Source organism: Chiloscyllium punctatum, chromosome 13 (genome assembly GCF_047496795.1).
Source record: "Chiloscyllium punctatum isolate Juve2018m chromosome 13, sChiPun1.3, whole genome shotgun sequence".
NCBI lineage: Eukaryota > Metazoa > Chordata > Chondrichthyes > Orectolobiformes > Hemiscylliidae > Chiloscyllium > Chiloscyllium punctatum.
In genome coordinates this window covers 52,975,256-53,003,003 of record NC_092751.1, presented here as the reverse complement: position 1 = coordinate 53,003,003, position 27,748 = coordinate 52,975,256, and positions in this window count along the sequence as shown.

The following is a 27,748-nucleotide window of genomic DNA, read 5'->3' as shown; positions in this document are numbered from 1 at the left end:
AACCTGTGACAGAAGTATGTTCTCCACATCCTTGTTTCATTTCTCCCCCACCTCATTCTAAAACTATGGTTTTAGGATCGTTCGAGATTGTCCCACATGAGGAAATATCCACTTCACATCTTCATTGTAAATCACCTTTAACATCGTCCAGACCTCCGACGTCTCCTCTCATTTTTCTGTACTCCAGGCAGTGTTGGCCTGAACTGCTCAATCTCTCTTCAAAGGAGAAACTCCTCATCTCTGGAGTCAATCGAGTAAACCACTTCTGAACTGCATCCATGGCAAATACATCCATCCTACAGTCGGCACACCAAGACTGCACACAGTACTCAGTTGTGATCTTACACCTCTCTCCCTTTATAATCCATTGTTTTAGAAATAAATGCCAAAGTTGCACTTGCCTTTTTCATTATCTGCTGTACTTACATCGGAGTATTCTGTCGTATGGACGCGGACAGCCAGATCCCTCTGTACCTAATCATTCTGAATTCTCTCTCCATTTGGATAATAATTTGCCTTTCTGCTACACTGATCCAAACGGATACACTCATACTTTTCGTTGTCCAGTTTCTTCTGTCAAATGTTGCCCCAACCTATCCATATACATTTTCTAACTTCTTGCATCTTCATTACAATTTCACACCTGAGTTAGTGTCATCTGTTAATTTGGTTATAACATGTTCTATCCTCTCAACTACTCAAGACTATAGATTGTAAATAGTTGGGGCATGGGGACCAAGACATATGGTTTCCTAAAAGTTGAATTTTACCAACAGAAAATGACCCAAATGTTTTCCATCTCTCTGCATTTTGTTGCTTCAATAAGCCTGTGTCCAAACTGATAAATTACTTTTAATCGTAAACAATCTTATTCTGCAGATTAGTCATTTGTGCAGAGCTATTCAATGCCTTCTGGAAGTCCAAATACTTCATCTCTCGGATCCCAATGATAGAAATCATGTTGATTCTGATGGATTGTGGTTGGACTTTTCAAATTTCTTGTCATTAATTCCTAAATAATTGACATTAACAATCTTTCTTAAATTTGAACAGTTTTCTCACTACTATATTCCATCGTGAAGGTGATAATTCTAAATTCTTACCTCTCTATAATCTCTTTGTTCGCTCCAATCCTGTGTAATTAGCACATGGCGTGAAATGACCTGCTCTGATTGCTCTGTAAGAGGTCGGAGTCGCTAAATGGGCTCATTCTCTTCCTTGTGCACAAAATCGGTGTGCTGATGTCTTTCTCTGTTCCACATCACCATCTAGACGGTCTGCCTGTCCTCTTCCTGTTTATGTGTAAGTGTCGTTAGGTCTTATGCAATTTTCCTGTTGCTGTGTAACAGTTTGAGAGGCTGAAAAAAACCTTCCCATATTCCTCCATCACAGGCTGGAGATACTGAACGGTCTCTCCTGCATCCCTGATATATGACTGAGGGAATGATTGGCCTTCTTCTGTTCCCATACACCAGACACGTGAGGTAAAATTCTTCCTCATTTCCCATAAGAAATCTTATAGTTTACATCCTCCAATTCCCATGCAACAGGCTCGATGGGACTGAATATCCTCCTGGTATCCCAGTGCACCAATCTCAAGTCCCTGTGTGACCTCTTCCAGTTCCTATGTTACAGAGTTGAGGAGGCTGAATAGACTGATCCTATTGCTGCATAAAAAGGTATTGGTGCTGTATGGCCTACTCTGGGCCCAGTGTTATCGACTCGAGGAGCTGACTGGCCTCCTCTGCAACAGTATTTCAGCCTCCAGGGGCTGAATAGCCTCTTCCTTTACTGGTGTAACAGGCTCAATGTCCTTCAAGACACAACCTCCTAATAAATGACAGAAGGTGCTGAACGAGAGAGTGCCCATACTCTGAAGCACTCTCGTCTCCATATCTGATGTACAGAGACGAACCATTAATATAGTCTTTTTTCTGTATAAAGTCCTGAAGCTGAAAGTAACAAAAGAGGTCCTTCGCAGATACCTCATATTCCTGGCTCAGTTGCTCAAAATTCATCATGACCTCCCTGTCAAAAAAATTCTCCCAAACAGGAAACTCGTCTGGACTCACAGAGCCTAAAGCCAGAATCCATCAATCCTGGCTGCAATCCTACCAATCCTACAATGGGAGTGAAAGCCGAAGTTTTAGTTTTGTAAAGTGCCCTCAACTTGTCCCATCATTCAGTGTGTTAAGGACAATCGGTTTCTGCACTCTCCATAACAGTCCTCATCTTGTCCATGAACAACAGATTAATGAGGGGGCAATTTGCCTGGAAGGCCTCGATGTCCAGCCAAATTGCCCATGGGTCCTGACAAGCCCAATCAGCCACATCGGAAAGCAAGGAACTTGATTGGTATTTCTTAAAGTCTGGAAAATCGACACGCCCCCATTCATTGTGGAAGCTGCAATTTGTCCAGCTAAATAGGAGGTCATCTGTGACGCAAGATGAAAGATCAAAGCCAACTGTTAAGCCTCCGTAGCGCCTGCCGGGGCAGCGTCAAAGGGAGAACTGGCATGGGGTATCATAAACAAGGAAGGACATTCATTTTAACTAGAACTAACCCAAACAGGATATTGGAAGATTCTTTCTTATCTTCTCTAGCAACTGCACAAAGTTAGCTTTATATAATTGATCGAAGGCTTGGATGATAAAAATACTTAAACATCCTTGTGACCATCTGGAAGGGAATCAGATTCCACCCCAAGGTCGGGTACTCTAATAAGACCCACAACAAGGATGGCCTCCGATTTCATAGAATTAATTTTTTACCCTGAGAAAGATCCAAATACATTAAACATTCGTATTAAACAAGACACAAATATCATTGGGTTAGTTAGAAAGAGAGGAACGCCATCTGCTTAATGGGTGATTTTATGCCTTCCTGGTCCGACCTCCTTGCCAGTGATATTGGCGTCGCTCCGGATGCCAACGGCTCAATCATTAATGTAAAGGGTAACGGTGAAAGAGGGCAACTTTGTTGGCTGCCACTGTCAATACTAAAATTGTCAGATCTTATACCATTAGTGAAATTCGCTGTTTTTTGGCTTACTATATAACACTGCCACCCACCTGGCGAAGACCCCTCCAAGACCAAACCATTTCATGACATAAAAGATGCACATCCACTCCATCCGGTCAAATGCTTTCTCTGCATCCAGGGAGACTACTGAGCCTGGAATTGAACCTTGCGGGCAGACTGGAACCATATTTAGCAATCTTCTAATAATATCAGAGGACCTATGGCCCCTAATAAAAATGGTCCTCCTTCACAATGGACCTTCAAAGCCAGCATTTTCGACAAAATTTTAAAGTCCGCGTTTAATAATGAAATAGGCACATACAAAGTGCAATTCTCTGGGACGTTCCCTCTCTTGAGAATAAGATGAATATTTCCTTCTCTCAGAGAGGATGGGAGGCAGTCCTGACTGTACGAATAATTGTACATATCCAACACTGGCCCAGCCAGCATGCCTATGAACTCCTTCTAAATCTCACTCCAAAAATCCATCTGGGCCAGGGGCTTTACCACTCTGGAGCTGCCTCAATGTCTCCTGTATCTCTCTGATTATTAGAGGGGCATTCTAAAGAGACGCCTGCTCTGAACTTACACCTGGGAGGTCGAAGGTCTTAATAAATGTCTCTGTTGTCGCCAATCAGTCCTCCCAGCCCGCTGACTGGAACAACCCAGAGTAGAACTTCCTGAACGCTGCATTAATCTTTTTGGGATCGTGGGTGATAATAGCAGCAATCTTCTTTCTGGCCTAGTACGCCTAATATCTACTTAGTTATCACCATGGAGAAAGTGAGGATTGCAGATGCTGTTGTTCAGAGCTGATAATGTGTTGCTGGAAAAGCGCAGCAGATCAGGCAGCATACAAGGAACAGGAGTATCGACGTTTTGGGCATGAGCCAGAAAATCGACGTTTCAGGTTCCTGAAGAAGGGCTCATGCCCGAAACGTCGATTCGCCTGCTCCTTGGATGCTGCCTGACCTGCTGCGCTTTTCCAGCAACACATTATCAGCTCTGGTTATCACCATGCTCGACGACCTTCTGTTTCACAAAGGAAATCTCTCTCTTTGTTGTCTGTGCGAGTGCAGCATTCAGAGCAGTCCGGAGGGCTGCAATCTGCTGCAATTCAGTTATAGACGGTCTGAGAAAATATGGTGTATTAGTTCTATTCAGCCGAGCCTCAAGCATATGCTGCTGTTCTCCCTTCTGCCGCTTCTGAGTCACTGAGTAAGAAATAATCAAATCCCTTGTATAGGCTTTGACAGTCTCCCAGAGCACCGTCGGATTATTGGTCGTGCACAAGTTCATGTTCCAAAAAAAAACTAAATTCCCCAGATAAATACTCAATGAATTTGCGATCCTTCAGGAGGAAAGGATCCACGTGCCAGTGCCATGGGCCTGTCACATCGCCACCATCCTTGACCTCCATGTACACTGCCACATGATCAGAAATGGTTCCCAATTCTAAAGGACAGCATCGAATATAAAAAGACCAATGGGCAAACAACATGCCAATCCTAGTGAATCATTTATGTGGGTTAGAAAAAAAGGTGAAGTCCCTATCATCAGGGTGAAGTCATCTCACACATAGACCAACCCAACTACCTGTTCAGGTCCACCAGCTGCCTGGGTGGCGGGTAAATACATCCGATACCCCTCGACATCCTATCCACCTCCGGGTCCACACGTCAGTTAAAGTTTCCCCTTAATTGTACGACCCAAGAAGTTTCCAGCACCTGTTTTTCTCTATCGTGCTGGAGTTGCTCTATCGGACAGGGATGCTGGTCCGATCCGGGCCTGCACACTGCGACCCAGTGGGCCCGCTCGACCCACACCCAGTCTGCATTGACTTCCAGTTTCAAAAATTGTGTGAGCCATTTTTCCAAGAAGCTGACGAGCTGGCTTCCTTGTTCCCGTTCCGACAGCCTGACCAAGCTGATGTTCTTCTGACGGCTCCAATTTTCGAGGTCCTCGACCTGCTCTACTAAGGTCTCTACCTACCATTCTAGGGCTTGGACCCGACCCGCTGAGGATTCTGCCATGGTTTCCTAAGGCGCATTCCACTCTTCCACCTCCACGACATGTGGCCCGAGATGCTGGATCTCCTGGTCATACTTCTGCAGCTTGGCTGTGATCAATTCCAGCATGGTTCAGGTCTCCTCCATTGCTGAATAACCAGGGAAAAATTCGGATCCATTTCGAAACCAAGGGGGTAATCCGTATGTGAAACTGGGGGACATTGATAGACTGTAACACGAGAGCTTCACATCTGTTTTAGTTGGGATAAGGAAGATGCAGGTACAGAATTCAAGAAGATGGACTGGGAAACTCTCGAACAGTTTGAAAAAGATGCAAGTTGGGATTGACGGTTTTGGATAATGTAAAGTCCAGATGAGTTGTATCGCAGGATGCTGTTGGAGACAGGAGAGGAAATGTCCTGACCTCAATGTTTTCGTCGAATCTGACCACACAAGGGAGGTGCTAGAGGACTGGAGAACAGTATGTTGTCCCAAGTTACTGGAAAGGTAGTAGAGATAGACCAGTGTCTGGTGGTGTACCACAGCGAACAGTGTAGTGTATCAAATAATTTGTGGTAATCATAAATGATGTAAATGTGAATGTGGAGGGGGTGGTGGGGGGTGGGGGCTAAGCATAATAAGTAATTTTGTGTTTGACACAAAGATTGGTCAGGTGGTTGGCTGTGAGGTGGAAGGCCTTATGTTACAGGAAGACACAGATAGAATGGTCGGATGGTCAGATCAATGGCAGATGGAATAGAACCCTGATAAATATGAGGTGATGCACTTTGTAAGAAGTAACCAGGCAGGGAAGAATTCAATGAATAGCAGAACACTAGGGACGTCAGAGGGTGTTTCTTCACACATCCGTGGACGTGACTGGACAGTATAATAGCCTGTTAAGAAATCACACGGGACTATAGGCATAGTGTTTATTCATCGAGGCGACAAAATATGAGTTAAACATGCCATTGGTTAGGCCATAGATAGAATACTGTGTGCAGTTCAGGCAGCCACATTACAGGAAGGGTTTTGGTTTCTCAGTAACACCAGAAACTATTGAGTTCTCCACAGAGTTGGAAGCTTCAGTGGAAGTCTCCTGGCTGCAACTCTCTCTAAATTTTCACTTTATTTGTTTTCCCTCCTCGATTGGAGAACTGCATCTGAGAACCTGTGTCTGATCTTTCCTTTTTGCCAAGTACATGTATCAGTACACTTAATTATTAATAGAGTCGAGGACAACACCTTCAAATATTTTTGAGGAGCTCTGCTGTCGTCCATAACACGTGACTCCTTCACTTCCTGTATAATTGGTCGGAGGCACTAAGTAGGCTATCTCGACACTTCTCCAATAATTTCATTGAGCTGAATGACTTCCTCATATTCCTGTGAAGCTAGCGTGAGGAGATGAATAATCTCCTCCTTTTATCTGTGGAAATGTGCCGTGTCCAGCAGCACTGTTGCATGAATGTTACCGATACTTCCAACAACACACGCCTAAATGTTGTCCAGGTCTTGCTGCACATGGACACAGACAAGTTCAGGAGCTGAAGGGGGACATTTTTTTCCTGTGATCTTCTGTGAACAGCCCCACTTCTAATCTTATGGTGGGGGCAAGACAGTTATAAAGCAGCTGAAGATGTTTGTGCTGAGGAAGCTACCTTGAGGAACGTTTGCAGATTTGTCTAGGACTGCATGGATTTTTGTACGCAAACGACAATCATTGTGCATTATGCTTTCAATCACTCTCACCAGGGAAGTTTGCAATTCATTCCCATTAAGTGCAATCCTGGTCAGGCTCCTTGAGAACGCTTAGATAAATGATGCCTTGATGTCAGGGCTGGTCACTCTTCCCTGAGCCCTTGTGTTCACGTCTTTTGCTCATATCTATAGGTCACAGTGTGAGGGCAGGGAGTGCGTTTCGACCAGTCAGAGTTGAGGGCTCAGACACGAATTGGACACGAAAGAGGATATCAGACCTTATGATCTTATTGTGGGAGAAGATCTGCTTGTGCTTTTGCTTGTGGGCGAGGGGGGGTGGGTGGCCCGTGGATGAATGACATATCCCTGTTTGTGGCCTCCTCACGTTCTATTATTGGAAAGTAGAGGATGTTATTTTCCTGGAAGCTCCGTTATTGAATGCTGCCAGACTGTCTGGACCATCTCTGGGTGAGGAATGGGGGCTGTATTCACAGTGAAACTGGATCTACAACTTGACCAACAAACGAAACACTGGTTGCAGAAAGGGGAAGCTCAGTTAGGAGTGATGAGGACCCTTTTTCATAACCCTGCCTGGGTTTTCCTACGACATTTTAAAACCAGACCAAACTCGGTTTGACAGTTTTGAGGGGCTGAATGGTCTCCTCTGTTTCTGAGAAAGGAGTAAATAGCCTCTAATTGCTCCTGTCTAGCAGGCTTGATGGGCTGAATGGAACACAGAAACATGGCATTGAGGAGCAGGAGTGGGTCATTGGACACTTTGAGCCTTCTCTACCAGGGACTGAGATTGTGGCTGATCAAGTTGTGGTCTCAGCTCCATTTTCCTGTCTGTGTGCTATTATCCAAGACTCACTTCTCTGTCCAATATTTAACTAACTCAGCATTGACTAAATATAAACAAAGAGACATCTCAAACTTGTGGGGAAGAGAATTCCCACTTGAAATGCCTGTTTAGAATTTCTGCTCATCCCTCTTATAGAGTCATAAAGCATATAATGTGTAAGTGCTGACCAGATGTCCCATTATGATCGAGTCTGATTTGAGAGTATTTGTCTCATATTCATCTAAACCTCCTTGTTCAGATATCCATCAAGATGCCAGTCTCCACCACATCCTCTGGGAGATAATTCCATATTGACACCTCCCTCTGTATGAAAGCATTGCATCTAAGCTCCCACTAAATTATTTCCCCTCGTACCTTAAAACAGGCCTCCAGTCTGAAAAGCAATCCTCTACCAACCTCTGTCTCCTCCCTTCAATCTAATTTTGTATTCAATTGGCTTGTGTGCGCTGGTTCTCATGTGACCTAATCTTACTAACTTGCCTAATATGCAGAATCTTGTCAAACAACTTGTTCCAATCTGTATGGAAAACATCTACAACACGGCATTCATCAATCTACTTTGTCAGCTCTTTAAAAAACTCAGTCAAATTCGTACAGCGCGATTTCTCATGCAAAAAGCCATGGTGTCTATCCCCAATTAATCCTTGCCTTTGAAAATGCATGCAATTGGCGATCCCTCAGAATTCCCTTCAACAACTCACCCACAACTGATGTCAGGCTCACTGGTCCAAAGTTCCTTGGGTTGTTGGGTAACTGTTTTATTTTCTACTGCCACTGCTCCATTGGTCACAGCAAATTATCAGTGTAACCATTTTGATGATATGGCCAATGTTATCGGTCTCACATTGGATCAGGGTCATCCTCAGAAGAGGTCAGGTTGATTTCCTTCATTTGTTAAAACAACAAATTCATGATGAAAACAAAGTTCCTCAAACTATGATGGCAAGGTGAATGTGAAACAGAATAGAAATTTTTAAAAAATGTACATTGACATTTCCATTTCTGAAAATACAGAGGAGCACAAATATACACTGACACACACACAGATACATACACAGACAAGCACACTCAGACACACAAAGACATGCATATACAGACACACTCAAACACAGAAAAACACAGTCACATACACAGACACATGCACATACAAGTATGCGCACAAACACAGACAAATGCATGTACCGTAGACCATAAGTAATTAGAGTAGAATAAAAGCCCATTGGCACATATAGTCTACTGAGCTATTGATCATGGCTGACATGCTTTTCAAGCCAATTCTCCTGCCTTCTCACAACAAGCCTTGATTCCATCATTAAGCATAACTTATCTAGTTATATCCTAAAGATGCTAATGTGTCTGTGTGTCCGTGTGGGTCTGTGTGCATGTGTTGTCTCTGTGTGTGTCCCAATGTCCTGCCCTGTGCTCCATGTTGGAGAGTGGGGTTTTAGCAGTTTTGAGGCACATCTTTGTAACTTGCTCTGTGCCTATCATTGAACGCCTGTGTTTATCATTCTCTGCTGCTCATGTGATCAGTAACATGAGGAATCCCCACAACTGTTAGTGATTCAGACCAGGCTTCTCACTTGCATTTCACTGATATTTGACTTAACTCTAATTTTTGTATATTCGTTGAAGTGCTGGGGATGGTTTCCGGGACTCTATGTTTTAAACTGCTGTGGAAATTCAGGAAGCCCAGAGGCTTTGGTGACCCAACTCTGGATGAAACATGGTGACTGTAGTTATGGTATCTGGATCTGCAACATGACCAACAAATGGAGCAGAGACTGCAGAGAGGGGAATCTCTGTAAAGTGGAATGAGGGAATCACAATCAGATCAGTCATGGTTTTGAAGAATGTTGGAGCAGGATTGAATGGCTCGCTCATGCAACTTTTTCAGATTTTTCTGTTAGTAACAAGCCGATTTTCCTTTTCTCTCAGTGTCCCAGACTGGTGAGTAGTGAGTCACCGCCTCATGTTCCTGGGGAACAGAAATCTGGGGCATCACTAGCCTCCATGTTTCGCTGTATCCCAGTCGCGAGCAGTTGAGTGACTGCCTCCTGTTCCTGTGTCCCAGTATTGAGCAGTTGAGTGACTACCTCCTGTTTTCCTGTGTCCAAATCTCGAACAGTTGGAAGACTTTCTCCTGTCCCTATGTCCCAGAATCCAGAAGTTGAGTGATTACCTCCTGTTTCTCCCTGTTCCTGAGCAGCAGTTTGAATGCTCTGAATGATGTCACAAGGTTAAGAAAGGACTTGATAACAGGGAATTCCAAACTTGGAGCAGCATTAGACAAAGGTATCTAGAAACTTCTCCACCAAACATTTGATGTAGCCGGTCTGTTATTTTATCCTGCCTCATTTTATAAAGAGAGTGAAACATATGCAACAGTGCAGTGTTCCGACAATACTCCCATATACAGGGAAGACAGATTAAAAAGAGTAAAAGATTTATAGTCTCTCCCTCAGCAACTCTCAGCAATTCCATCCAAACCGAGGCTGCATAAATCCTTAAACCGTATATTGTAATGAATTAGTACAGTAAATATCACACTTTAACACTACAGTCACTGACTACAGCCCTGCACCTCTCACCAAGATCTTCAGAAAGCTCACGAGCTGACTGACCACGTGATGCCGATGCAGAATTCCAGTTCTCTCCAAGATATTCCCCTCCCTGTTTGAAATTAATTTCCTTCTAAATGTAGACTACAAATCTCATGTTCAGGCTCAGTTTCAAGGCTTGCAGAACGGATTACATTCCTGCTTTAGCTGAGTACACTGAGGGTGCATTTGGCAGACAGAGGGATCCTGAGGCTGGGATTTACTGTTCAGCTGGTGCCAGAGATGGACTCCCATAACAGTGAACGGGAGCTCGCTTTATAAAGAAAGGGGCTCAATTCACTAATTGTGTTGCAGCGAAATTGCGTTTAATAAACACACCTTTACTGGATAACTGCCTGTATATTGAATGGAGGATCAAAATTGATGGAGCAAAGCGAATACAGCAGTTCCTATTTTACATGTTTCGATGTTTAAACATACCAAAGTGTATGAACACTGTGTGGGGAAAACTGAATTGAGGAGATTTTCACCATGAACTAGAATGGAAGATTCTCAGTGTGTTGAATGACCTACTCCACTCCCGATGTTTCTGTGCAGTCGGTGGGAAAGCTCTGTAAATCCTGCCACCTGCTCTCAGATGTTAGGAAGGAAATCTCTGCAGGGTCAACACGGTAGTGTTTCCCGTTCCAGTACTGAGGCTGGTGCGGGGTGATCTGTACAGTTTGTTTTCCTTTAAGACCCTGTAACAGTTTGATACAATACAGTGTCTTGCTTGGCCGTTTCCGAGGCCATTGAAGAGTGTTTCACATATCTGTGTGTCTTTCCCCAGAGAGTGGTGGGGGCATGGAATGCGCTGCCTGTGGGAGTGGCTAGAGACAGAATCATTGGCGACCTTTAAGCAGCAATTGGATAGGTACATGGATGGGTGCTAAAGCTAGGACAAATGTTTGGCACAACATCGTGGGCCGAAGGGCCTCTTCTGTGCTGTATTGTTCTATGTTCTATGTTCTATGGAGTCACGTTTAGGCCGGACCAGGAAAGCACGGGAGATTCACTTCCTGAAAGTACATTGAGGAACGAAATTGGCATTTACAATCGACATTGGCTTCAAGGTCACTGTTAATGACTCCAGGGTTTACATCTCGATATTTCATTAATTATAATGTCCACAAGCTGCCACAGCATTAGCCTGGTCTGGAATAGTAATCCAGTGACTTTTCCACAACAGCACCATCTCCATATGGGGACCTATCTGAAACCACACTGAGCTGGTTATTTCTGTGCTGCTTGACAGCTCTGTCATAAAGAACTCCCACCAATGTGACTCTCGCGACGGGACTCAGGGCGTCGTAAATAATTAGACTGTAGTTATTCCCTTGTTATGGGATTGGACATAGTTGAGTAAATTTCCACATTGCCAGGGAGATGTAAGAGTTGGAGCTGGAATGAAACAGCTTCCCCAGGGAGACAGCTTGTAGTGCAGCACAAGTATTCAGTCCCATTGCAGGAATGGGATCAGGGCCCATTGCCTTTGTCGTATTTACTGTGTTCAGGTGTTTCTTTATGTCACATCCAGCAAATCAGATCGATTAAAGACTGGCATCTGTGATTCTGCGGGCAGCATGGCGAGGGTGAGGTGGATCATCAACTCAACACTTCTGGCTGAGGACGATGCAGATAATACAACCATGTCTTTTACACTGATGTACAGGGCTGTCCCGTGATATAGGATGGCGATATTTATGGAGTCCTCTCCTCCAGTGAGTTGTTTAATAGTCCATCAACATTTATGTCTGGATGTGGCACAACTTCGATCTGATCTGTTAGTCTTGGGATCATTTCGCCCTCTGTATCAGATGTAAGTCCTGCTGTTTCGAATGTAACCAGTCAAGTGCGGTACCTTTAATGGATTGTCATCAGGTTTAGGTACACATGGTTCCGACCCTATCATGTTCACCCGCACTCATCACTGAACCATAGATCAGCTTGATGGTAATGGTAGGCTGAGGGATTATCCTGGGGAAAATGTTATGGATTGCAGTTGAATACAATTCTGCTGCTGCTGTGATTCTACTGCACCACATTAATGCCCACTTTGAGCTCCAAGATGTTCAATTTAATTCTACTGACTGTCCCCCAGTTCACACCAACACCCATTCATCCATCAGCCATGTACTCAGTAACTTAAACTGGTTTCTGATGTGGTAACACTACCATTTTCCTATTCTCATTCTGCTCTCCCTGGTGTCATGCCTCCAATTTGTTATTTTACTCAAACCCCTTCACATACGCATCTGAATCTTTTCCATTCCCCCAATGCCATCTCCTGTGTTTTATGTGAATATGTTCCCCTCTGTTTCTCTCCCTGAGCATGATGAAGTGCTCTGCAGTGTCAGCATTGCCAGCTTTATGTAGTTTCAGATCAAGAAATTTGTGCACCTTGCATTATTGGAAACTTCCCAGTGCACGGCGTTCTGTGTTAGACGAGGCGTTTGAGCAGCTTTAACACACGTCCATGGAACTTGTTCAAAAACAGAAATTACTGACGAAACTCAGCAGGTCTGGCAGCATCTCGCGCAGTGAAAGCAGAGTTAATCTTTCAGTGCCAGTGAACCTTCTACAAAGCTCCCATTTTCTCCAGCAATTTTTGCATTTTCATTTCCAGTATACATAGTTATTTGTTTAATTGAAAATTTGTTCTGAGCCTATTAATTTCTAGAGATACTCAACATGCCTGGTATCAGCTGCAGAGACAGAGAAACAGAGTTAGCGTTTCAAGTCCAGTATGACACTTCTTCAGAACTGAGAAGGATTGGAAAATGAGCTTTATAATCCATTGACAGATGTGGGGAGTGGGTTGACGGGTAAAAGAGGGTGTGGCAAAATTCAAACATGCTTTTAGTAGTGAAGAACGAGAAGATCATGTGAAACAGCCTAATAATTAAAATGTGAATGGGGAAAAAGGGTTCTCTCTATTGAATGAACGATAAAGAAGATACAACCACACAAGGTCATTGGGAGGCCAGGAGGGAGAATGTACGGATATGCAGAACAGTTATAATGGGGTCAGACTGTGAAGTTGTGAAATCGTACATTAACTCCGACAGGAAGTAATGTACAAAAGTGTAAAGTGAGTTTTTACTCGAGCTTGTGTTGTGCTTCCTTGGAACATTGCAGCAGCCCAGGGCCGAAATGTTAGCATGAGAGCAAGGTAGCTTATTGAAATGGGAAGCAATGAGATGGTCAGGGTTATTTCTACAGACGGAGTGGGAGTGTTCCTCAAAGCAATCTCATGTTTGGTCTCGTCAATATAGAGAGACTGCATTATGAGCAGCAATGATAGGAGACCAGATTGAAAGGTTACAAGTGAAATGCTGCTTCACCTGGAATGTATGTTTGGTGCCTTGGACAGTGAGGAGCGGAGAGGTGAATGGGCAAGTGTTGCAGCTTCTGCAATTGCATGGGAATGTGCCATCAGGGAGTGGGAAGTGTTCTGGGTATTGGAGGGGACAGAGAGGGAACGGTTCCTGCGAAATACTGACAGTGGGCGGGAGGGGAAGATGGGTTTGATGGTACTGTCCTGTTGGAGATAGTGGAAATGGTGTCGGATGATTTTGTGAATGTGGATTCTAATGCAGGAGGAAGTGTGGACAAGGAGGAATCTATCATTGTTCTGGGATAGAGGGGACGGATTGAGGGCAGCACCATGGGGGGTGGGACAGTGACAGATGAAGGCCCTGTCCACCAGATTTGGAGGATTTCTGGTTTGAAGGAAAATGAGGTCACGTCAGATGCAGCTCACAGGAATGTGGCATCATCAAACAGAAATGGAGTAACTTGGAGAATGGAGTCCGCCTCCACTGATCATATGTTCAGCCACATGCAGAAATTCCTCCTGAATGATTGAAAAGAACCAGGCATCTAATTTGAGGATTTCTGCCTCACATCTGGTCTGAAGCATAATGTGAAAATAGACCCAGAGGAAGGTCAGTGAGTATACGTGAGCAGACATTCAAACAGATATCCCAAACCGCTCAGTAATTATTGTTTCTGTTCAAAAGAAGAACTCTATAAGCAGGTGAACCATGGTTGACAAAAGCTCTCAAGGATACTATTGATGAGCATTAGTGGAGGGCCAGATTTATAATGTTTATTTCAGGGACCATAAGCTGATGTTAGGCATGAATTTCAGCTGTGCTTCCTGATTTACCCCGCAGAAAACACTGCCATTGCTGCACCATCCTCTTCCCTGCTCGTCTCCCCTTCCTGATTCCAGGTTCTTCCTCTCAAGGTACAGAGTACATTCTCTCACATTATGGTCCCTAACCACTTCACCTGAAACTCTTTAATCAAGTCTACCTAATCTGCTGTAGCATCAAGCTGCGTTTTGTGCTGCCACTTTGCTCTGGTCTTAGTATGGCTCGGCCTCTGCATTCGTGCTGTTTTACAGCTCCCACTCACATCTCATTCTGGAAAGTTTCCTTCTTGGAGTAAACCTTAATGAAAACACCTCTCCCCTTTGCACTGAATTCACACTGTGATCCAAATTTCAAAACGTATACTCAGCCTTCATCTCACTCTGATAAAGGTCGACGCTGACCGTGTGGTACAAGAATTCCCCTTCTTATATGGTTCAGGCCAGAGATGCGCTTTCACTGTAGAGATCATCACACGATTTGGACAAAGCAATTCAGGTGTTTGACCTCTTATTGGTACTCGTAAGAGTTTCCTGCTGCCTTAGTTACTGTAACATGGAGAAAAACAAATCACATTAGGAAGCTTGGGCTGAGTGTTATTTACCTGTCATTTGAATACTGTCTCGAATTTGCAGTGCTTATCTTTAAATGCTTGTTCGTGAAGTTAGTGTCAGACAGCATGTAGGAGTTTGAGGGATAACATTGTAGAAACTTATACAATCATTAGAGGTTTAAATAGAGTGAATAGCCAAGGTCTTTTCCACGGGATGGGGTAGTTCAACCATAGAAGGCATAGGTTTAAGGTGAAAGAGGGAAGATTTGAAATGGACGAAGGCTCAATGTTTTCACACAGAGGGTGATGTGTGTATATGGAATGAGTTGTCAGAGGAAGAGTGGGAGATGCAATTACAGCTACAACATTTAAAACTCATTAGGACAAACATAAGAATGGGAAAAGCTTAGAGGCATATGGACAAAATGCAATCAGATGGGACTAGAAAACCTGGTTTGGAAAACCTGGTCAGCATGGACAAGGTGGACCAAAGGGTCTGTTTGTGCGCTATATGACTGTATTAATCTAGAAACCGAGGAAAAGGGGAGAAAAGACATGATGCAGTAAATTGGCAAGAAATAAAAAAACAAGCAGCATGAACTTTTCCGAGCATGTAAAAAAAGTCTAAGATGAGTGTGTGACCTTCGGTGAAACTAAGTAGGAAAGTACACTGAGGATAATTGGAGGGTGTGAATAAAGAATTGGCGACATGGAACAGACAGATAATTTACACCCATGTTTTACATCTTTCCTCACAGGGGAAGGTACAGTAAGTATTTCAATGATATAAAACTAATGATAATAGGAGGGAAGTTCTTGAAACGTCTCGAACAAAAGGAACAAGGATTTTTCTAACAGGTAAGAGTAAGAGTAGACAGGTCAGCAGTAATTCCCAGCTGGTTTTAAAAGAAGTGGTCACAGTCTTGTGGTCATGGCGCCCTCTCTGTCAGATGTTAGTTCAGCTGTTTATTAATGTAAGCAGTAAGTGCGGTAGCTTGAATGGGTTGTCACCAGGTTTGGATACACATGGTTCTGACCATGGCATGTTCACCCACACTCATCACGGAACCGGAGATCAGCTTTATGGTAATGGTAGACTGAGTGATTATATTGTGTTTGAATACAATTCTTCTGCTGCTGATGCTACTACAGCTGCTATGATTTGCAGCATCACACGAATGCCCAGTTTGAGCTGCAATATCTGCAATACAATTCTGCTGCCTGTCCTCATTCGCACGGGGACCCAATCACCCTTCTCCCCTCTACACAGTGCCCTATCCCGGTTTCTGATGTGGGAACGCTTCCATTTTTAAAAATTCTCATCCTGTTAGGGTATCTTCATGATGCCATGCCTCCAATTTGTCGCATTCCTCAAAAGCATTTAACATTTTCACCTGAATCTTTTCCCCACCGGTAATTATGTCTTCTGTTGAAAGCGAATGTGTTTCCCTCTGTTTCTCTCCATGACCATGGTTAAGAGCTCTGTTGTGTCGGTGATGACTGCCTTATGTAGTTTCAGAACAAATGAATTTGTATGCCTTGCGTTATCATTCACTTCCCAGTGTATGGCGCTCCATGTTGGTCAGGGCGTGTGAGCAGCTTTGACACACATGTTTGAAACTTGTTCAAAAACAGAAAGTGCTGAAGACACTGACAAATTTGGACAGCATCTGTGGAGTGAAAGCAGCGTTAATCTTTCGGGTTCTGTGACTGTTCCTCAAAGCACCCAGTCAGTCCAACAATTTTTGTTTTCGTTTCAGATTTCCTGCATCCAATGATCTTTGCTGTATTGAAAATGTATTCTGTAACTTTTCATTTTTGAAGGAACTCAGGGGTCTGGAACATCTCAGAGACATAGAAACAATGTTAATGTTTCAAGTCCAGTGCAAATCTTCTTCAGACATGTAAAGGATTGGAAAGTTAGCGCTTTAGTATCTTGGCAGAGGTGGGAAAGAGTGTTTGGAGGCCCAGTGTGAAAGACAAATGGGCTTGAAATTGTGGTGAAAGAGACACAGATATATAATAGGTGTAAATTAATGTGTAAATATTAGAAATCGATTTTCTCTGTTGAATGCAACATAAACAAGACACGAGCTGAGGGAGCCCAGGAGGGAGAGTGTACAGAAAGTGGAGAACAACCACAATGGGTTCAGGCTGTGAATTTATGGAATTGAGTATTGACTCCTACAGACTGTAACGTACCAAAGTGTAAAGTGAGGTGTTACCTGAGCTTGGGTTGTGCTTCATTGGAACATTGCAGCAACCAGCATTTTCTTAGAATCCCTACAGTGTGAAAACAGGCCCTTCAGCCCAACAGGTTTATACTTACCCTCCAAAGAGTATACGAACCTATCCCATTCTCTACCATAATACTATACACAGACCCCTGACTATTGCACCGAGCATCAACATCCCTGAACACAATCGGCAATTCAGCATGACCAGTTCACCTAACCTGCACAACTTTGAACTGTGGCAGGAAACTAGAACACCCAGAGGAAATCGAACCCAGTTCCCTGATGTTGTGACGTAGCAGTGCAAACCACTGAGACACCGTGCCATCCAGGACCGAAATATTATAAGACCACAACTCGATACGAGCAGAAATGAAGCCATTCGGACCATCACGTCTGCTCCGGCATTCGATCACAACTGACAGATTTTCAACCCCATTTTCCTGCTTCCTCTCAATAATCTTTGATCCCCTTGTCAATCAAAACTTATCTGTGTCTGTTTTAAATATACTAAATAGAACATTGAACAGTACAGTACAGAACAGATCCTTTGGGCCACGATGTTGTCCCGAGCTTTAATCCTAATGTAAAATATAGTAATTTAACCTATGCACCCCTCAACTCACTGCTATCCATGTGCATGATCATCAGTCGTTTAAATGTCCCCAATGACTCTGCTTCCACCAACAGAGCTGGCAATGCATTCCATGCATTCACAACTCTCTGCGTAAAGAACCTATCTCTGACGTCTCCCTTTTACCTTCCTCCTAATATCTTCAAACTATGACTTCTCTGACTAGTCAATCCTGCCCTGGGGAAAAGTCTCTGGGGATTGACACTATCTATTCCTCTCATTATTTTGTACACCTCAATCAGATCTCCTCTCTCCTCCTTGTCTCCAGAGAGAAAGATCTAAGCTCGTTCAACCTTTCTTCATAAAGCAAGCCCTCCAGTCCAAGCAGCATCCTGGTAAACTTTCTTTGCACCCTCTCCAAAGCCTCTGAGCTTTCCAATAGTAGGACATCCACAACTGGACACAATATTCCAAGTGTGGTCTCACCAGGACTTGTAGAACTGCAGCAAAACCTCACGGCTCTTAAACTCGATCCCCCTATTAATGAAAGCCAAAATACCATATGCTTTCTTGACACCCTATCCACTTGGGTGGCAACTTTGAGGGATGTATGCACTTGAGCACCCAGGTCCCTCTGTTCCTCCACACTGCCAAGAATCCTGTCTTTAATGTTATATTCAGGATTCGAATTTGAACTTCCAAAATGCATTACTTTGCTTTTATCTAGGTTAAACTCCATCTGCCATTTCTCAGCCCAGCTCTGCATCCTGTCTATGTCGCGCTGTAGCCTACAGTAGCCCTCTATACTATCGACGTTACCTCCAACTTTCGTGTCATCAGCAAAGTTACTAACCCACACCATAACCTCCTCATCCAAGTCATTTATAAAAACTACAAAGAGCAGAGACCCAAGAACACAACCCTGTGAGATCCCTCTCAACACTGTCCTCCAAGCAGAATACTTTCCATCTATAACCACTGTCTGCCTTCTGCCAAACAGCCAATTCTGAATCCAGATAACCAAATCTCCCTGTATCCCATACTTCCTGACTTTATGAATGAACCTTCCATGGGGAACCCTATCAAATACCTTGCTGAAGTCCACATGCACCACATCCACTGCTCGACCGTCATCGACCTGTCTTGTCACATCCTCAAAGAAATCAATAAGATTTGTGAGGCATTACCTGCCCCTCATGAAGACATGCTGACTGCCTTTAACCACACAATGCTTTGCCAAATAGTCATAAATCCTATCCCTCAGAATTTTTTTCCAAACTTTGCTGCCCGCAGACGTAAGACTGACTGGTCTCTAATTGCCAGGGATTTCCTTATTACCCTTCTTGAAATAAGGAGCAACATTCGCCTCCTTCCAATCCTCTGGTACAACTCCTGTGAAGAGTGAGGAGGGAAATATCCTCACTAGCGGCTTAGCAACCTCCTTTCTTGCTTCCTGGAGCAGTCTTGGATAAATCTGGTCTGGCCCTGGGGACATATCCATCTTAATGTTTTCCAAAAGAGCGAGCACATCAACTTCATCAATCTTGATCTGGTCAAGACTGATCTGGTCCAGCTCCTCTACATTTCATTTGCAAGTTCACTTCCCTTGGTGAAAATCAAAGCAATAAACTTATTTAGGGCTACCCGTATCTGCTCAGACTCCACGCATAAGTTCCTACGCAATCCCTGATCGGCCCTACCTTCACTCTGATTATTCTCTTAATCTTCACCTATGAGAAACATTCCTTTGGATTCTCCCTAATCCTTCTTGCCAAGCCTTTTTCGTGCCCCATCATGGCTCGCCTCAGTCCTTTTCTGATCTCCTTTCTAGCAAGCCTGTAATCCTATAAATTTGTGCTAGATCCATCTTACGTTAGCTGCCTGCTACCGTTTTACGAGACGTTCCTCTGTTCTTGTCATCCAAGGTTTCTTAATCTTACCCCAACTTACCTGTCTCAGAGGAACAATTTGTGTATTACCCGCAACAACTGCTTCTTAAATAGTCTCCACATATCTGCTGTGCCCTTTCTGTGGGACAATTGCGCCCAGTCTGTACTTCCCATCTCCTGTCTGATAGCATCATAATTTCCTTTTCCCTAATTAAATATCTTCCTTCGGAAACTGCTCCTTTCACTCTCCCAGACTATGCTACATGTGAGCCAGTTGTGATCACTTTCACCAAAATAGTCTCCCACCGTGAGTTCTGACACCTGTCCTGGCTCGTTGCCGAGCAACAAATCCAAAATAGCCTCTCCCCTCGTCGGTCTGTCTACATACTGAGCAATGAAACCGTCTTGAGCACACCCGACAAAAACGGCTTCATCCACACCATCTGCACTTAGGAGGTTCCAGTCAATATTGAAAAAATTGAAATCACCCATCACAATAACCCTGCTAAGTTTGCATTTTTCCAGAATCTGCCCGCCTATGGGATCTTCAGTCTCTCTACTGTTATTAGGTTGTCTGCAGAAAATCCCCAAATGCGGTGACGGTTCCCTTGCTGTACCTAACTTCCACCATACTGACTCAGTAGACAAACCCTCCTCAACAACCTTCATTTCTGTCACTGTGACACACTCTCTGATTAGCAATTCTACACCCCCTCCTCATTTTCCACCCACCCTATTCTTTTTTAGATTAGATTAGATTGCGTACAGTATGGAAACAGGCCCTTCGGCCCAACAAGTCCACACCAACGCTCCATAGGGCAACCCACCCAAAACCATTCCCCTACATTTGCCCCTTCATCTAACACTACGGGCAATTTAGCATAGCCAATTCACCTAATCTGCACATCTTTGGATCATGGGAGGAAACCGGAGCACCCGGAGGAAATCCACATGGAAAGTTTGCAAAATCCACACTGACAGTTCCCTGACGTGGGAATTGAACCCGGGTCTGTTTCCCAAAACATTTTTAAACGTTCTAAACCCTGGAAAATCAAGCAGCCATCCCTGTACCTGTCAAACCAACGTCTCCGTTATGGCCACAACATCATTGCCCAAAGTACTCATCCATGCTTTAAGTTAGTCACTCTTATTTCAGACATTCCTTGCAGTAAAGCAGATGCACTTTAACCGATCCCTTTATTTCATCGCGTGAGAAACCTTCCTGATAGTTTCAATATATTCTGTCACTGTCCCGTCAGTAACTAACCCCCTCCCCCTCTCAGGCATGTGGTCTTATTCCTACCCCCCTGCCAAACTAGTTTAAACCCGCCAGAATCACATGAGCAAACCTCCCAAACAGGTCATTTGTGCCCCTCCAGTTCAGGTGCAACGCGTCCTTCATGTACAGGTCCCACCTTACCCAGAATGTATCCCGATGGTCTAGGCATCTGAAGCCCTAACTCCTGCACCAACCTCGCAGCCACATGTAAATCTGCATTCGCTGACTCATCCTCATCTCACTATCCCGTGGCACTGGTAACAAACCTGAGATCACTACTCTACTCGTCCTGCTCTTCAATTTCCAAACTAACTCTCTGGAGTCACTTTTCAGATCCTCAAACCCTTTCCTGGCTATATCGTTGGTGCCAAATGATCTGGTTTCCACAGCCTTCTGTGGTAAGGAATTCCACAATGTCACTACTCTCTGGATAAAGACGTTTCACCTTATCCCCGTTCTAATGGGTTTTCCCTTTTCTCTACGCCGGTGTCCTCCTGCCAGTGCCAACGTCCTACCAGTTTGTCTGTATCCAGGTCATTCAGTATTCTGTAAGTTTCAATTGATCCCCCCCTCATTCTTCTAATCTCCATCGAATATAAACCCAAAGTTCTCCAACGTTCCTCATGTGTTAAGCTTTTCATTTCTGGTGAACCTTCTCTTGACACACACCAAGGCTAATACATCCTTCCTGAGGTATGAGGCACAAAATACTGGAAATGTGGTCTGACCAGAGCCTTAGAAAGCCTCAGAATCCCCACCATTATATCCTACTCCTCTCGAGATGAATGACAACATTGTATCTGTCTTCTTAACTACTGACTCAACCTGCATGTGTATCAAAGGCGAATCCTGCGCTTGGAATCCCAAGTCACTTTGTTACTCAGATTTATGATTTTGTTTCCCATTTAGTAAATAATCCATGCCTGTATTCTTCATACCAAAGTGCATGACCTCACATTCTCCCACATTGTATTCCATCTGCTACTCCTTATTTTACTCTGCTAAACTGTCGAAATCTTTCTGCAGGCTCCCTGCCTCCTCAAAAATATATGTCCCTCCAACTATCTTTGCATCATCTGCAAATGTAGTCAGAATGCCTTCTGTCCCACCAATAGATCATTAACCTAGAAAGTGTAATGTTGTGGTCACAACACTGACTCTTGTGGAACACTGCTAATCACCGGCTGCTATCCTGAGAGGGACAATTTTATCCTCACTATGCCTCCTGCCAGAAAGCCAACCTTTTATCCATGCTAGTACTTGGCCTCTGACACCATGGGTCCTTGTCTTACTCTGCAGACTGCTGTGTGATACCATATCAGAGGCTTTTTGGAAGTTCAGATAGATAACTTGCTCTGGTTCAACGCGTCGTTACCTGCTCAAAGAATTCTCATTATCCTGACAGCAATATAGGTTATTGAAATGGGGAGCAATCAGAAGGAAAGGGTCATTCCTACAGACAAAGTGGAGATGTTCCTCAAAGCAGTTTCTGTTTGGCTCACTAATGTAAACGAGACTGCATTGTGAGCAGCAATGTCAGGAGACTGGATTGAAAGTGTGCAAGTGAAATGTTGCTTTTCCTGGAAGGTGTGTTTAGGGCCTTGGACAGTGAGGAGGGAAGAGATGAATGGGCAAATGTTGCAGCTTCTGCCTTTAAATGGGAAGGTGCAGTGGGGTTGTGGTGAAATGTTCAGGGTGATGGAACGTGACACAGAAGGAATAGTCCCTGTGAAATACAGACAGTGGACGGGAGGGGAAGATGTGTTTGATGGAGCTGTCCTGCTGGAGGTGGTGGAAGTGGCGGAGGATGATTCTGTGAATGTGGATTCTAGTGCAGTAAGTAATTAGGACAAGGGTTCTATCATTGTTCTGGGAAGGAGGGAATGGAGTGAGGGCTGAAGTGAGGGTGATGGGACAGTCACACCTGGCGGCTCAGTACATCAGAGTGAGGGGATTTCTCGTTTGAGAGAAAAGGATATCATGGAGGGAGCTCCCCACTGGAATGTGGCATCATTGAACAGAAATCACAGAGCCAGAAAAACTGAGAGAATGGAGTCACTCTCCATGTGTTCAGCCACATACATAGGTTCCTCCTGAATGATTGAAAAGAACCAGGTATTTCAAATGCAGATTTATGTCATATATCTGGTCAAATACTGAGTGTGAAAATAGACACAGGTCAAGGTCAGCAGATGTGTGGGGGGTGGGATCACATCTAAGCAGGTACCGCTTAATAATGCTCAAGTATTATTGACTCTGGTCAAAAAGAAGCTGATATGAAGATGTTAAGATATCCTGCACAAAGGCTGTAAAGGATACTAATCAATCACAAACTATAGAATTGGTGAGTTCTAGCGTCGGCCACATTTGGGAAGTTTACTTTTGGAACCAGAAGCAGATTGTATAAAACAAAATACAAAGAAAAATATTCCAAAATTGGCAAGAAATATGACAAAAAAAAAACTAATCACAAGAGTTTTCCCATATCGAATAAAAAACGTTCATGATGTATGTGTGACCCTTGGAAGAAAGGTAGTAAAGAATATGTGGGACACCTGGAGGATGTGACTGGGGAACTGGTTTCAGGGAACAGGCAGAGAATTTAAAACAGTATTTTACATCTTTTCTCTCAGGGAAAGGCACAAAGAGATTAAATATTATAAGCAAAATTGTAGTCAGATTAAAGTTTTGCACTGTCTCTAATAAAACGAAAAAGACTTTTCCCAAACAGAAAAGACAAATGGTTTAGAGCTCATCAGCAATTCATAGCTTGTTTTTATAGCAGTGCTTACAGAGTGACTGGTGGCACTGCATGAAATATTAGATAACTCTCAGGATTACAGGAGTGTTCCAGTGAAACAGGCGGAACACCAAAGTGGCGCCTGTCTTCAAGAAGAGAGTGAGTCTTCATGTGTTTAGGTTCTCCCTTTGTCTGAATAGTGGAGCATATGTGAGAGGATTAATGGCTTCATGATGCACTATCATCCTGAGTGAGAAGGTAAAAACCTGCTCCTTCCTCTGACGCGTTACATGCTGGGGGATGAACATTTTGCAAAAGTTGAATTATTTTGAAAATTATGTGGAACATTGTACAGACGACATCATCAAGAGAATTCTAGAAACTGAATTCTAGAAACTACTCATAAGAACAATTTATAACCATATCGGGGTATTGCATAGGTGTGTGAGAGAGAGAGAGAGAGAGAGAGAGAGAGAGAGAGAGAGAGAGAGAAGGTGCTGCATTGCAGTGGTGAGAGTGATGGAGCCTTATTCTGGGGAAGGCGCTAACAGATATACAGTGAGTGTGAGAGAGTAGAAAGAATTCGGTGACTCTTATCCTGACAGAGCAGGGAAGGTGCTTTTCCGGTATTACTAGACTTTTTGGTCTGCAGATACTCCACTGAGCTGGGTGCTGTGCTCTGACCATGCTCGGTGCGTCTGGTTGTGCGGCTCTCTCTGGGAAGAGAATGGTCCCTCTCTATACTAGACTATTCACCAGGACTTCCGCACCCCTGTCAACAAGCTGTGATGTAATTTCCCCTTATCTGCCATGCTCGGTAAACTATGCAGGGCAGCTCCAAATTGAGAAAGCTCAGCCGCGTGCCCATTGGCCTTTAAATGATGTCAGCAGTACCAGGAATCACTGAATATCCAGGGCATCCGGGAGATGGTGTGTACCTCCATCCATGACGTGTGGGAGAATCGGGCTGGTATTGAATGAGAGAGACACCATGGAGTGAGGTGGATAGTTAATGAGGTGAGTTCGATAAGATAACACCAGGAAACTAGCTCTGCCTCGTGCAGACAATCCCTACGTCACACTCAAGGAAAATGGCACTGAGGCAAATTATTGTTCGATCCAGCCCAATGAGTCGAAGACTCTTCTGACCCTACTCCCAGTTACAAAGCTGCAGGACAAATGCTTATCCAAAACTCTCCATCATCTTAACTTACACCAATATCCTGCTCACCCATCATTCCTGGAAACAGTGGCCTATATTGCAAGATGCTATCGAAATGTTTTCATTTCACAATTTTTAAACCTACCATCAGATCTTTCTCTGAAATTCTCTCTCAATCTCCCCCTCTCTTTTAACCAACCTCCTCCCATTTGTTGGTATTTAAACTGATTCCCCCGCCATCTCTCTCTGGCAGTGTCTTGCCACAATGGAGATATGGAACTGTAAATGGATGGGAGCTACACATCCTGCCACTTCCAGCATGAGCTGCAAGTTTCTCCACGCTGGGCAGTGATCTAACACAGTGTTACTCAGCAATGCAGTGATTGGTGTACACTGCTGTGTATGCTGGGAAGGTAACTGCTCCAGATTAATGGATAAATTCACTGCTATTCACTGCACAGCTCCCCATACAGCACAGATATCCAGTCCGTGTGTACAGAACAATGCCTTTGTTTGTTCTGCACAGCGCCCTGTTTATGGATCAGTGCACTGTTGGACACATAAGTAGTGAATTGGTGAGCTCTAAACAGTGTTCGATCCTGGACGGATTGGTGAGCAGTACACTAGCATGGTCTACGCAGTACTTCATGTTGAGCAGGTATCTCATCTGGGCTTATACGTGTCCGGGCTGGATCTGAGAGGTGGATTGAGTATCCGATATAATTCCTGACATGATTAGCACTCCTCCAACTCGGCCCATTCCGCTGGTAAATGTAAGGTGATGTGTTTGAGATAGAATTTACTTGGTCAAAATATTCGACATAAAGCAAAACACAATTTATTCGAAGACTGTCGACAAAAGACAACAAAAGGAAGAGGAACTTGAAATAATTTAATTCTGTTGGAAAACTTTGCAGAATAATAGTTTATTTAACTACTATACAGTAACTGCTCCAAAATGGTATCATCGAATAAGCACACAAAGGTCAAAAAACAAATGCAGGAAACAGATTGTCTGACATGCAGTTCTCCAATCCAGGAGGAAAGAACATCAAAAGACAGTTCCGAGAGAAATCACAGAGAGAGTGTGTAGCACCCGGGAGAGATTTCCTGCCTTCCAACCCTGCTGAGATACCAGCAATAACTGGTGAAAGGTAAAATTAAGAGTCCTGGTTCTGTGAGAGTTTGACCATCACTTCACAGGACCAGGCCGTGGCTGCAAAAACACAAGGAATGGACTGTATCTACACCGTCTATGGCTCTGTAGGTGTCTCTCAAAAAAGCCTTAACCCACCTAAGCCGTTAAATGCTGGACAGACAAAAGTCAAAGTTAAACATAAATAAATAAAACAAAAAGATGCAGCGGGCCTGGTGATCAGACACGGACGGCCTCGGGAGCCCAGCAATTCCTATATTGCCAAAACACAGCAGAATGATAGAGCTTGTGAAGAGAAAGAATTATGTCTCTCCCTCACCTCGATGTTTACAACTGGAGATGTGCCATTAGACCAATAATCATCGATATAAAAATCCCACACACACCAAGTATTATTGTGATATATTTCAGAGTTGCTGTGAAATGGGTTAACTGGAGCTGTTTGTTCAGTGACTGTGATTAATATCAGTCTTCCTGGTTCGAACTGGGTCACTGGAGGATTTCCCTCTTCCATAATTAGTACCTTCTTTCAACTTGTTTTGCCATAGTATTCGGCGCCGAGTCAACCTCAACAAGATTGGGATCGGCCGCTGCAGAGAAAGAGAGAGAGATCAGAATCTGAGAACATTAGAATGGGCCAACAATGGATTTAAATTTGAGAATATTAGACAGGAATGTTCCAACAATGGATCCGAATCTGAGAACATTAGACTTGAACGTTATAACAGTGGACAGGAGTTTATCCTTGGGTCTTTACTATCTTTCTCGGGATTGGGCATGGTTCGAGTTGCGGATACAAGCAGTACTGATGATAATTCAAGCTGGGTACTATCCCTTCCTCGCTATTATTGGTGTTCCTGGTAAGTCTATCTCTATCAATTCTATGAATGATGCTGAATGTTATTGCTATTCTGGTTGATTATATTTAACAAATACATAATCTTTCAGTCACAAACGCTACTTCATTCTCATGAATTTCCAAACTACTTACTCATAAACATCTGAGAAGGTAAAAGACTGTTCGGAACCTTCGAGTCCACTTACCGTGAACTGTTTTACGTATCCATATTCTCTCTGTCATCAAACATGCCGACGCCCACCTTCATAATATCCCCAATCTCCAGATTTGCCTGCGTTCTGTGGCTGACTTCTCCATCACCTCCCCCTTCGGTAACGACAGATTTTATGGCTCCAGTTCTCTTCTGACCTCTCCTCCAGTCAAAAATAGTTTGACCACAAACTTGTTCTTGTCTCTATAGTTACTTCACAACAGGGACTCTTAAACAGAGTAATAATGTCACTGACTGTGTAATTCAGAGGCACAGGTTATGACTCTAAACGCATTGTCTGAAATCCTATCACAGCCGATGACTAAATTTAAATTCCAATATCAAAAATAGGAATGAAGCCTAATTTCACTCATGGCAAGCATAAACCATCAGGACTTTTTTTTCTTAGTTTTTTAATAACCTTTGGTAAAGAAACCTAACATGTTTGCCCTGTCTGAACTAAGTGTCACCTCAGATCCACAACAGTATGGTTGCCTCCATATTGCCTTGACAAATGGCTGCGTGGTCAAGGGCAGTTAGGATGGACAATAAATACTGCCCTTGCCAGTGATGCTGGTATCCCGCGAAACAACAACATTAAAGGTGACATAAACAAGAAAATGCGGATGCTGGTGATCTGAAATAAAATTCTCCACCGTCTGAAAGAACGTTGGAGAATCTCAGCAGGTATGGCAGTATGTCGGGAACAAAAACACAAATAGTGTTTCGAGTTCAGTGAACCTATCAAAACTGAATGCAAC